The 8,004-nt window shown below is 56.9% G+C and overlaps 1 long non-coding RNA gene across 2 annotated transcripts; it reads right to left on the bottom strand.

Moving 5' to 3' along the window:
- Positions 1-403: 403 nt before the first annotated feature.
- LOC120371401 lies at positions 404-3,707 on the bottom strand. 2 transcript variants are annotated; one of them, XR_005584321.1, is made up of 4 exons: positions 3,680-3,707; positions 2,808-2,912; positions 1,707-2,044; positions 404-502 (listed from the first exon to the last, which is right to left on the bottom strand). It is a non-coding gene; the product is annotated as an uncharacterized LOC120371401 (long non-coding RNA). The 2 variants fall into 2 exon arrangements; XR_005584320.1 differs by lacking the exons at positions 2,808-2,912; positions 3,680-3,707 and adding an exon at positions 2,279-2,328.
- Positions 3,708-8,004: the final 4,297 nt, after the last annotated feature.

The following is an 8,004-nucleotide window of genomic DNA, read 5'->3' as shown; positions in this document are numbered from 1 at the left end:
CACCCATGTGCCTCAGAACTGCCTGGCCAGTTGCCATCACCCATCAGTCCTTGGCCTCCCAGGCTCCCAGTGATGGGAGCAATTCTGGGGGGTGGCTCCGGTGACATGGACACTAGGCCACAGGGAAATGGGTGCAGCTCTGTGGGGCAGGAAAGGTTCACACAGGGCACTTAGGGGACTCTCCTGCCCTTCCCAGGAGTGATAGCAGAGCATCACATCCTAAGAACAGAAGTCCATGAAGTCCAGAAGTCCCCACTAGGCTCCTTGCTCCCAGGCCAGTGAATGGTGATAGGATGGGAATGAGGTCTGGGCCCCGCCCCAATCTCCTGAGTCTAATGCAGCTGCTTACCTTGTCCCCCATCAGTTGCTGGGCTTCCCCCAGGATGGAGTATGTGAGGAGCAGCCCAGCCTGGCTGACATGCAGCAGGGGATCATGGATTGCCAGCATTGCTGTCTGGAGGAAGTATTTTCTCTGCCCCTCAGAGAAGAATTTTCCAAAGACCTAAAACCAACAGGACACGAGGCTTTAGCAGATTGCCCAGAGCCAGCCTCCAAGTCCTGGAGATAGAATGGCCTCACCCTCTAGTGCCCCAAAGGGAGGGTAAGAGAGCTGCTGTAGCCAAGGCAGTTCATTCCCCAGGAGGCTTTCAGGGTCCCATGGCTCAGGGAAGCCCCTTTATTAAAAGGTGACAGATGCTTGGGGACCAAAGCCTCCAGTGGCTCTTTCTGGAGGGCAATTTATCGAAGGGGCCATGATGGGCTGGAAATAGATCTCTAATGTGGGTGAGCAGGGCCCACTCTGCTGTGCAGCGCACAGAGATGATAGGGGACCCTGTATTGCTTCCAGCAGAGAGATCTCCTGCACCTCAGTGGCTAGAGGAGTGTGCATGTGAGGGAGGGGGTTGGAGCTGACAGACCAAAGGTCTATTCCCCCCAAATTAGTGATTTCTCTAGTAGCTGGGTAAGGCCTCTGCAGCTCCTTGGTTTCTTCCAAAGGGAATCCAATCTGCAACCTGACAAGGATAAGGAGACTCATGTCCCTGTCCCCATCACAAACACTCCTAGGAAACTTTTCTTCTGCTGCAGCAATTCAGCTTGTGGGAGGCAGGACAAGCTCACACAGTCTCTCTCACGTGGCGTCTATAGAGCAGCATTCTGTAGATGCACTTGTAGATCCAGGAGCCATTCCAAGGTCTCCTCTGTGATGTTGTGGAAATTACCCACTTCACCTTTGACTCCAATCTGGGGGCACTGTGTTATGGTGTGTTGCAAGGTTTGGATGTTCTCACCACAGTTGTGAGATGGGGGTGGGGGGTTGTCTTTGATTTTCTACTTGTGCAGCAAGTAGCCGCAACTTGGGTCAGTGACAATGTACTTCTTTGGAACAGTGGCTGAGGTCCAGATACTCTGCCATTCCATGGCCGGGTCTGGAGACATGAGGGGGGTGCATGTGGTCCATATTGACTCTGGAGCTCACTGTGTCCCCTACCCAGTTCCCAGGTTGGGGCGTTCTGCTTCCTGACTGGCAATGGAATTGGGCAAACCCCACCTCCTTTCTCTGCTTCTACAGGGTGCAGGGAATTAAACAAGGGTCTGATCAAGCAATAGTGACTGACTGACCCAGTGCTCTCCTCTCAGACACTTGGGGATCAGCCAGGGGGACAAGGAACAGAGACACCTAGAGCCATAATTCTATATTAACTCACCCACCCGGGGATTCTCCTTCTGGCACGTAGCAATGGCTCCATGTAAGACACTCAAATCATGGCAACTAGCGAGGTTCCAATCTGGGACCTTTAGCACCAGCCAGTCCCACTGGGTGGTGGATGAGGAACTCTGAGCTGGAAATAAGGAGTGGGCCTTTGTCCTGTCTCCAGGAGGCATCCACTGCAGGGACCCAGCCAGCCCCACTCTCTGAGCTGTGTCATGCCCTGCCACAGTGTCCTTATCTCCTCCACCCTGGCTGTGTTCTTATAGCCCAGGAGCCTGCTGTCCTGGTGCCAGTCGTGGCACCACAGATCTTCTGCCTCATGTATGGTCAGCCCTGGAAGAGAGAGAGAGAGAGAGAGAGAGAGAGAGACTTTTATCATTCTGGTTGCAGTTTCTGTGTCCTTCCAATCCTATTGGTGGCTGCACAGTGGATTGGAGAAGAACAGAGGCAGAGAGAGACTTGTCCTCCAGCTGGGGTCAGTCTGAGAGAAATTGTCTGGGGTCCATTAGCCACCTGTGGTCACTCTCAGTCCCCCTATTGGGTTCCGTGTCCCAGTGGGTTCCTTACCCTTCTGTTGGAGCAGCAGCTGGTACAGCCGGTAAGTCCCCTCCCTGGCCTGCCGGCTGATGTCCTTGTCTGGGTTACTGACAAACAGAGCCAGCTGTGCCACGTGGTGACCCATCCTAGGGAACTCTGCTGAGATCTAATGGAAAGGAGAGGAGACTCCATCAGCATTTTCCTGTCAGCTCCCTGTCCCCCCTGGGCCAGAAGGCTCCTTCCCCTTAGCACCTCTGCAGGAGATGCTGGGGGAGAGGAGCCTGAGATAGACCCTTCATTTGCTCTGCTGCCAAGGGAGCCAGGAGCTGCTTTGGGATGCCAAGCAGGGGCTGGAGCATGGTCCCCTTAAAGGCCCAGGGACAACACTTGACCAGGACAAGAAGAACTTGACTCAAGCCTATCTCATTCCCTGCTCTGACTCTGCCTCCCCAAGAGGAACACTCTGAACCCACAGCCCCTGCAGCAGCAGATCCTACAGCCCGTTGGAGCCAGCCCACCTACGCCTGGAGTCAGGAAGCTGGGGTCAGAGGTCACTTACGTCAAACTCAGGGAGGGTGACTGCATATCTGAGCAGGGCCGTGCAGCTCCTAATGGCCCTGGCTCTCTCCTGGGACACCCTGGACACGATCCAGAGGTTGACATGCTGTGGGGAAAGGAGGCAGGTCAGGATCAATGGGCAGGTGGTGCTTTGCAAATGAGCCCCACCCCCCCAGCCCCAGGGGCCCAAGACATGATGCTCAGGGGGGAATAGCTGAGTCATTGATCACAGAGCTTTAGAAGGTGGTTCTTTCCCCCAGGACGCAGCTTGTATCCTGCAGCTCACAACTTGTCAGAGTCTCTCTAGATTGGGACAAGGTTCGGTGTCGGGGCTGGTCCCATCCTCCCAGAACTCCTGATTCCCGAACAGTTCACCAGAAAGGAGACTGAACCCTCGCCCTTCCCTGCTACTAAAATCCTTGGTGGGATGTAGGGAGTCACTGAGAGCACAGTCCCCCCAGGAATTTCAGATCATATCAGAGAGAAGGGCTGATTCCCTGGGGTCCTCCTGTTTCCCTGCTTCATGTGCCTCTTCTCTGAGAACCATCTCCGGAATCTCATGGAGTGTGTGTGTGTTGGGGGGACGGAAGAAGGGGGTGGATTTCAGACTCTCACTCCCCAAGACAACCAGGGGCCCTGTGGTTAGTGCTCAAGAGAACCAGGCAGAGTTCTGGTTTGAAGTCCCAGCTCCTTCCTCTGTCCCTCAAGAAAGCAGGACCTGACACTGTATTGCACTGACCTCCCCAACCAAGGATGCCCCACTGGGGACCCAGCTAGGAGGACAGAGTAGAAAATGGATCTTCCAGTCTCTCCTTACCAGTCCCCCAAAGAGTTAAGGTAAAATTGGTTCCCACCCCTCCTTATGGGGCTCACCTCCAAGATGTAGTGGAGCCTGTCTGCGTCTGGGGACTCTGCCAGCAGGTTCCCCAGCATGGCATCCAGGAGCTCTGGCATGACTTTGTGGAGAGCCTGCAAAGCATGGGTCAGAGTTAGGGAAACTGGGCCTACATCTGCCACAGGATGGGAAGAGGGGTCTCTGGGAAGCACTGGTGAGACTCCCAAACACACATCCTGGCCTCTCTCATTCACAACCCACTGCAGGCAATTAGCAAGGATTGATGACACTTGGATCTTTGATCAATGAGCTTAGCAGGTCTCTGCAGAGGGCCTTGAAGGCAGAAGAGTATGAAACAGCCAAGTTGCTATGGATGGAAGCTGGGCAAAACATGGCATAAGAAAGAAAGAGAAAAATCCCCCAGGGAGGGGTAATCCTCTGGAGAGAAGGATCCAACCCTGCAGCTTGTTCCATCTCTGCCTACCCCACCCCTAAATCTGGAGCTCCAGCAAATCAAGGAAGCAGGGACCAAGGACCACTCTGGAAGAGGAGGAGGATGGAGGAGGAGGATGTACCTGGATGTTGATTGTGTCCTTTTCCGTGCCCAGGGTGAAGATGGAGCGAAGGGCAGCTCACAAGAGGTGGGTCTCTAGGTCTGGCTCAAGGGCAGGTTTCATGGTGCTGGCAAGAGAGAGGAGCTGGTATTAGACTGTGCAGTGTCGGGGTGGGACTGTCGCCAACATGGACACAAAACAACAGGGATATAGGCACAGGCTGGCGAGAATGGAAATTGAGGCACTGAGCTAGGGAATGACAAGGCCAAGGCATCACAGACAGACAGTGGCAGGACAGGAATAGCGCCTGTTCCCTGGGGCCTGCTGCCCCTCCTGTATCTGAGCCCGGGAGTGAGCCCCTCCTCAAGGCCCCTGTATTGTTAGTGGAGTGACAGGAACAGCCCAGCCAGGAGAGAGTGAACCTTCCCACCCCACCATCTCTGCCAGAGGAGCCACTCCTGGGAGGTGACCTGGGAGTGGGAGAGATAGTGACTCCCAGCCTTGTGCCTGAGCAGCACTGGGGTTAGGGGAGCCGGGGGGAGGGGGACGGGGCTGTCTTGGTACCTGAGGTTGCCCACTGCGACCAGGGAGTTGGCGAGGATGGTGCTGGGTGGAGAGTCTTTAGGAAGCTCCTCAATGAGCTCCTGTGAGACACAAAGGAGACAAAGGAGCGTGAGAGATTCGGGCCCTACTGACACCTCCCAATGAGGAGATTACACAGCCAGTGCCCCACGTGGCCAGCAGGATCCCCCACTACCTCCTGCTCCTCCAATTTCTTCCTGCCCATCAAACTTGTCTCCTTTCCAGGATTCCTGCCAGCTCAGTCCCAATCCTCTTCTTTCCTCCTCCCTGTCAAAACTGCCCCCATTCAGCACCATCCCAACTACCGAGCTGGGACCATGTGATTCCTTGTCCCCCAGTCTCAGCTGCCCTCCAGCCCCACAATTCCCCCATTGCCCAATCTCAGAATTTCTCCCTTCTCTTCTCTTCTCCTCAGCCTTCAGCCCCAGCAATCCCTGCCCTCTGCTGCCCCCTCCAACGCCACCCAGCCCTCACCCATTAGCCCGGCGATACCCCTGCCAATCCCATGTCTCTCTCCTCCCTCCAGCTGCTGTATGACGTGTCTCACTCACCACACTCCTCTCCACCACAGCTGCCTTGCAGCAGCGCAGCTCCAGCGTGTCCTGCCCTCTGTCCTGTGCAGCAAGACACGCAGGGTAGATGGCCTGCAGGAACAGGAGCTGCTTCCCCTCATCCTGTACCCACAAGAAGTGGGGTAGAGCGAGAGAGAACCTGTTAGCTAGGGACCTTCCTGCCCCACCCACACCAGCTCCAGGGCTCAGGCTCAATGAGGGATTGTGGGGACCCGCCTATTGTCCAAATCCCCCATGACTCCTACACAGGCAGGATCAGGAACTGGGACAGTGCCTGTGGGGGGAGGAGACCTCGGCTGTTGTGGGACAAACACCCCCATCTTGGGGGTCCCACATCATGGATGTAAAAAGGCCCCATTAGGGGTGGTGGATCATCAGGGACAAGACCCTCGGCAGGGGGTGGGGATGCTGGGAAGGGACAGGACAATCTTGGTTCCAGCCCAGGTGGGGAACATTTGTACCTTTTCTCTTCACCGAAGCTGCTCTCTGATGACCTTGAGAGCAGCTTCATCTGTGGACATGCCCACCCATTCCTCCTCCTCTGAATCTCTGAGGGTCCCTGCACCAGAGAGAGAAGGTAACAGGGTGATGCCTGTTGCCACTTGGGGGAAGGACAGGGGCATGGTGGGGAGAGCAGGATTAAAGACCCCCTTTCCCACCTCAGCCACCCAGGGCAGATTGGGCCCCACACCTCCCTCTCAGGGATGCCTTCAGCCCCCAACAGCTTCAGAAGCCCATAGCAGAGAGAGCCCCCGCTCCACTGTCCAGGACTCCATGGGAGGTGCCTACTCCCCCAGCCCCGGAGCATCAACGACCAAAGTGGCAGCAGGTCTTAATGCCCCCCACCCCCAGTTCCCCTTGCTGCAGGGGCAGCTGTGTGACTGCTGCTGGTGTCAGTGGGGTTCACGTGGCTCAGGCCAGACACCTGGGCTGGGGACCGCTCCCCCGCCATATCACTGGGAGAGTGTCTGGGCCCAGGGTGTTCAGATCCCTGTCCTCACCCCTCCCTGATCCCAGCCTGGCTCCTCACCTGGAACAAAGCAGCAGCGTCCATCGGCGTCGCTGCTGCCAGAGTCCCGGGCGCTGCTGCTGTCCCATGCTGAGCTGCTGGTGCTGGGACAGGGAGCTTACACCTCCTGGCCTGAGGGGGCTGGAAGGTCCTCAGTGACCGGGCAGGGCAATGCCTCCTGCTGGGAATGAGGGCTGGGCTCCTGGGGCCGCTGCTGCCCACACAACAAGCCCCAGAGCCTCCCTGCCCGGTGCCCCTCCTGGGCTGGGTCCTGTCTGCGAAACCACATCCTGAGCCAGCTCCATTTGGGCCTGGTAGGGGCCTCTCCCAGCTCAGCACCTGTGCTGGGAGCTGGTTTTGTTCACCAGAAGGCTGGGCACTTCCGCCTTCTGGCCTGGATGGGAGCTGTTTCCCCGCCAGCGGGGATGGAGAGGTTGCTCTGCCCCTTGGGAAGATGGCAGCTGCTTCCCTCAGGCTCTGGGGCCACCTGCAGAGCCTTCTTCCTGAACATCCTCAGGAGCCTGGCCATCCTGGAATCGAACGGGGAGCAGGTGTGAGTCTGGGCTCAAGGCAGCCTTTCACTCATGGGCCTTTTCAGTCCCTCCTCCTCCCTGCTCCAACCAGAGCAGCCCCTTCTCCCCCCACAGGAGTGCAGGGAGTGCAAGCTACACACCCTGGCAGGAGTTCATTGCATGATCCGCTCCCAATGTTCCCACTCCTAATCCCTGCTGCTGCTGCAATATCCAGGAAGTCTCATCCTTTTAGAGCAATGGGGTCAGTCTCAAAGATCATCGGTTACTCTGGACAAGCAGCCCCCTGCTGTCATCCCAGGCCACACTCCCCCGCCCAGGCTAGAGACGGAACAGAATCCAGGAGTCCGGACTTCTCTTGGGAAACCATTCCCCACGCCAAAGTCACAAAGACCCTAGGTACAGGAAGATCAGGGCCCTCCTCATCCCCATTGATTTCCATGCTCAGCAGCTCACAGGGTCTGGCCCAGCTCAGAGACTCTCAGCCTGGGGAACAGTGTCCCACAAGGGAAGGGCTGGGAGCCTCATTGCTGCCATTTGCTGGGACCTTTCCAAATACACTGGAGATGGCTCCGGAGAAGCCCTTGCCCAGTATGAGAGTGAGGGGCTCTTGGGGGCTGTTTGCAAATGAAATCCCCCTTTGAAGATGTTCTCTCCCCCTGTTTCTGCCTCTCTCCAGACAGACAGGGGAAGCCACTGAGGAACCCTAATGCCACTCACTTGCTCTAGGTGATGGTATGATGGATGGCGGATGTTCAAGGTCAGCAGATGTCCCTCGCCCTCCTCCTCACTCTCCAAGCCCAAGGAAGGCTGGAGAGGGTGGTGACCTGAGGAGTTACCCTGCCCAGCCAGCAGGCAGGGTGATGACTCTAGGGCGATCGACTGGCTGTGAAAACAAGAGTCTGTCTTATTGCCAGGGGACAGAGAAAGTCAGCCAGTAGCAGCGGGGTGCAGAACACTGCCCTAGTGCAGAGGTGACAGCAGCTCCAGGATCCTGACATCCCAGCACTTTACACACCTTCCTGGAGCCTCCCAACCCCCCAGGGCTGTAGCGATGGGACCCCAACCCTACTGATGGCAAACGGGCCTCAGCTACTGGCTCAGGGTCACACCGAG

This window comes from Mauremys reevesii, linkage group 9, assembly GCF_016161935.1.
Source record: "Mauremys reevesii isolate NIE-2019 linkage group 9, ASM1616193v1, whole genome shotgun sequence".
Lineage (NCBI taxonomy): Eukaryota > Metazoa > Chordata > Testudines > Geoemydidae > Mauremys > Mauremys reevesii.
The sequence above is the reverse complement of the archived record's forward strand: the minus strand, read 5'-3'. Positions and strand labels throughout refer to the sequence as shown.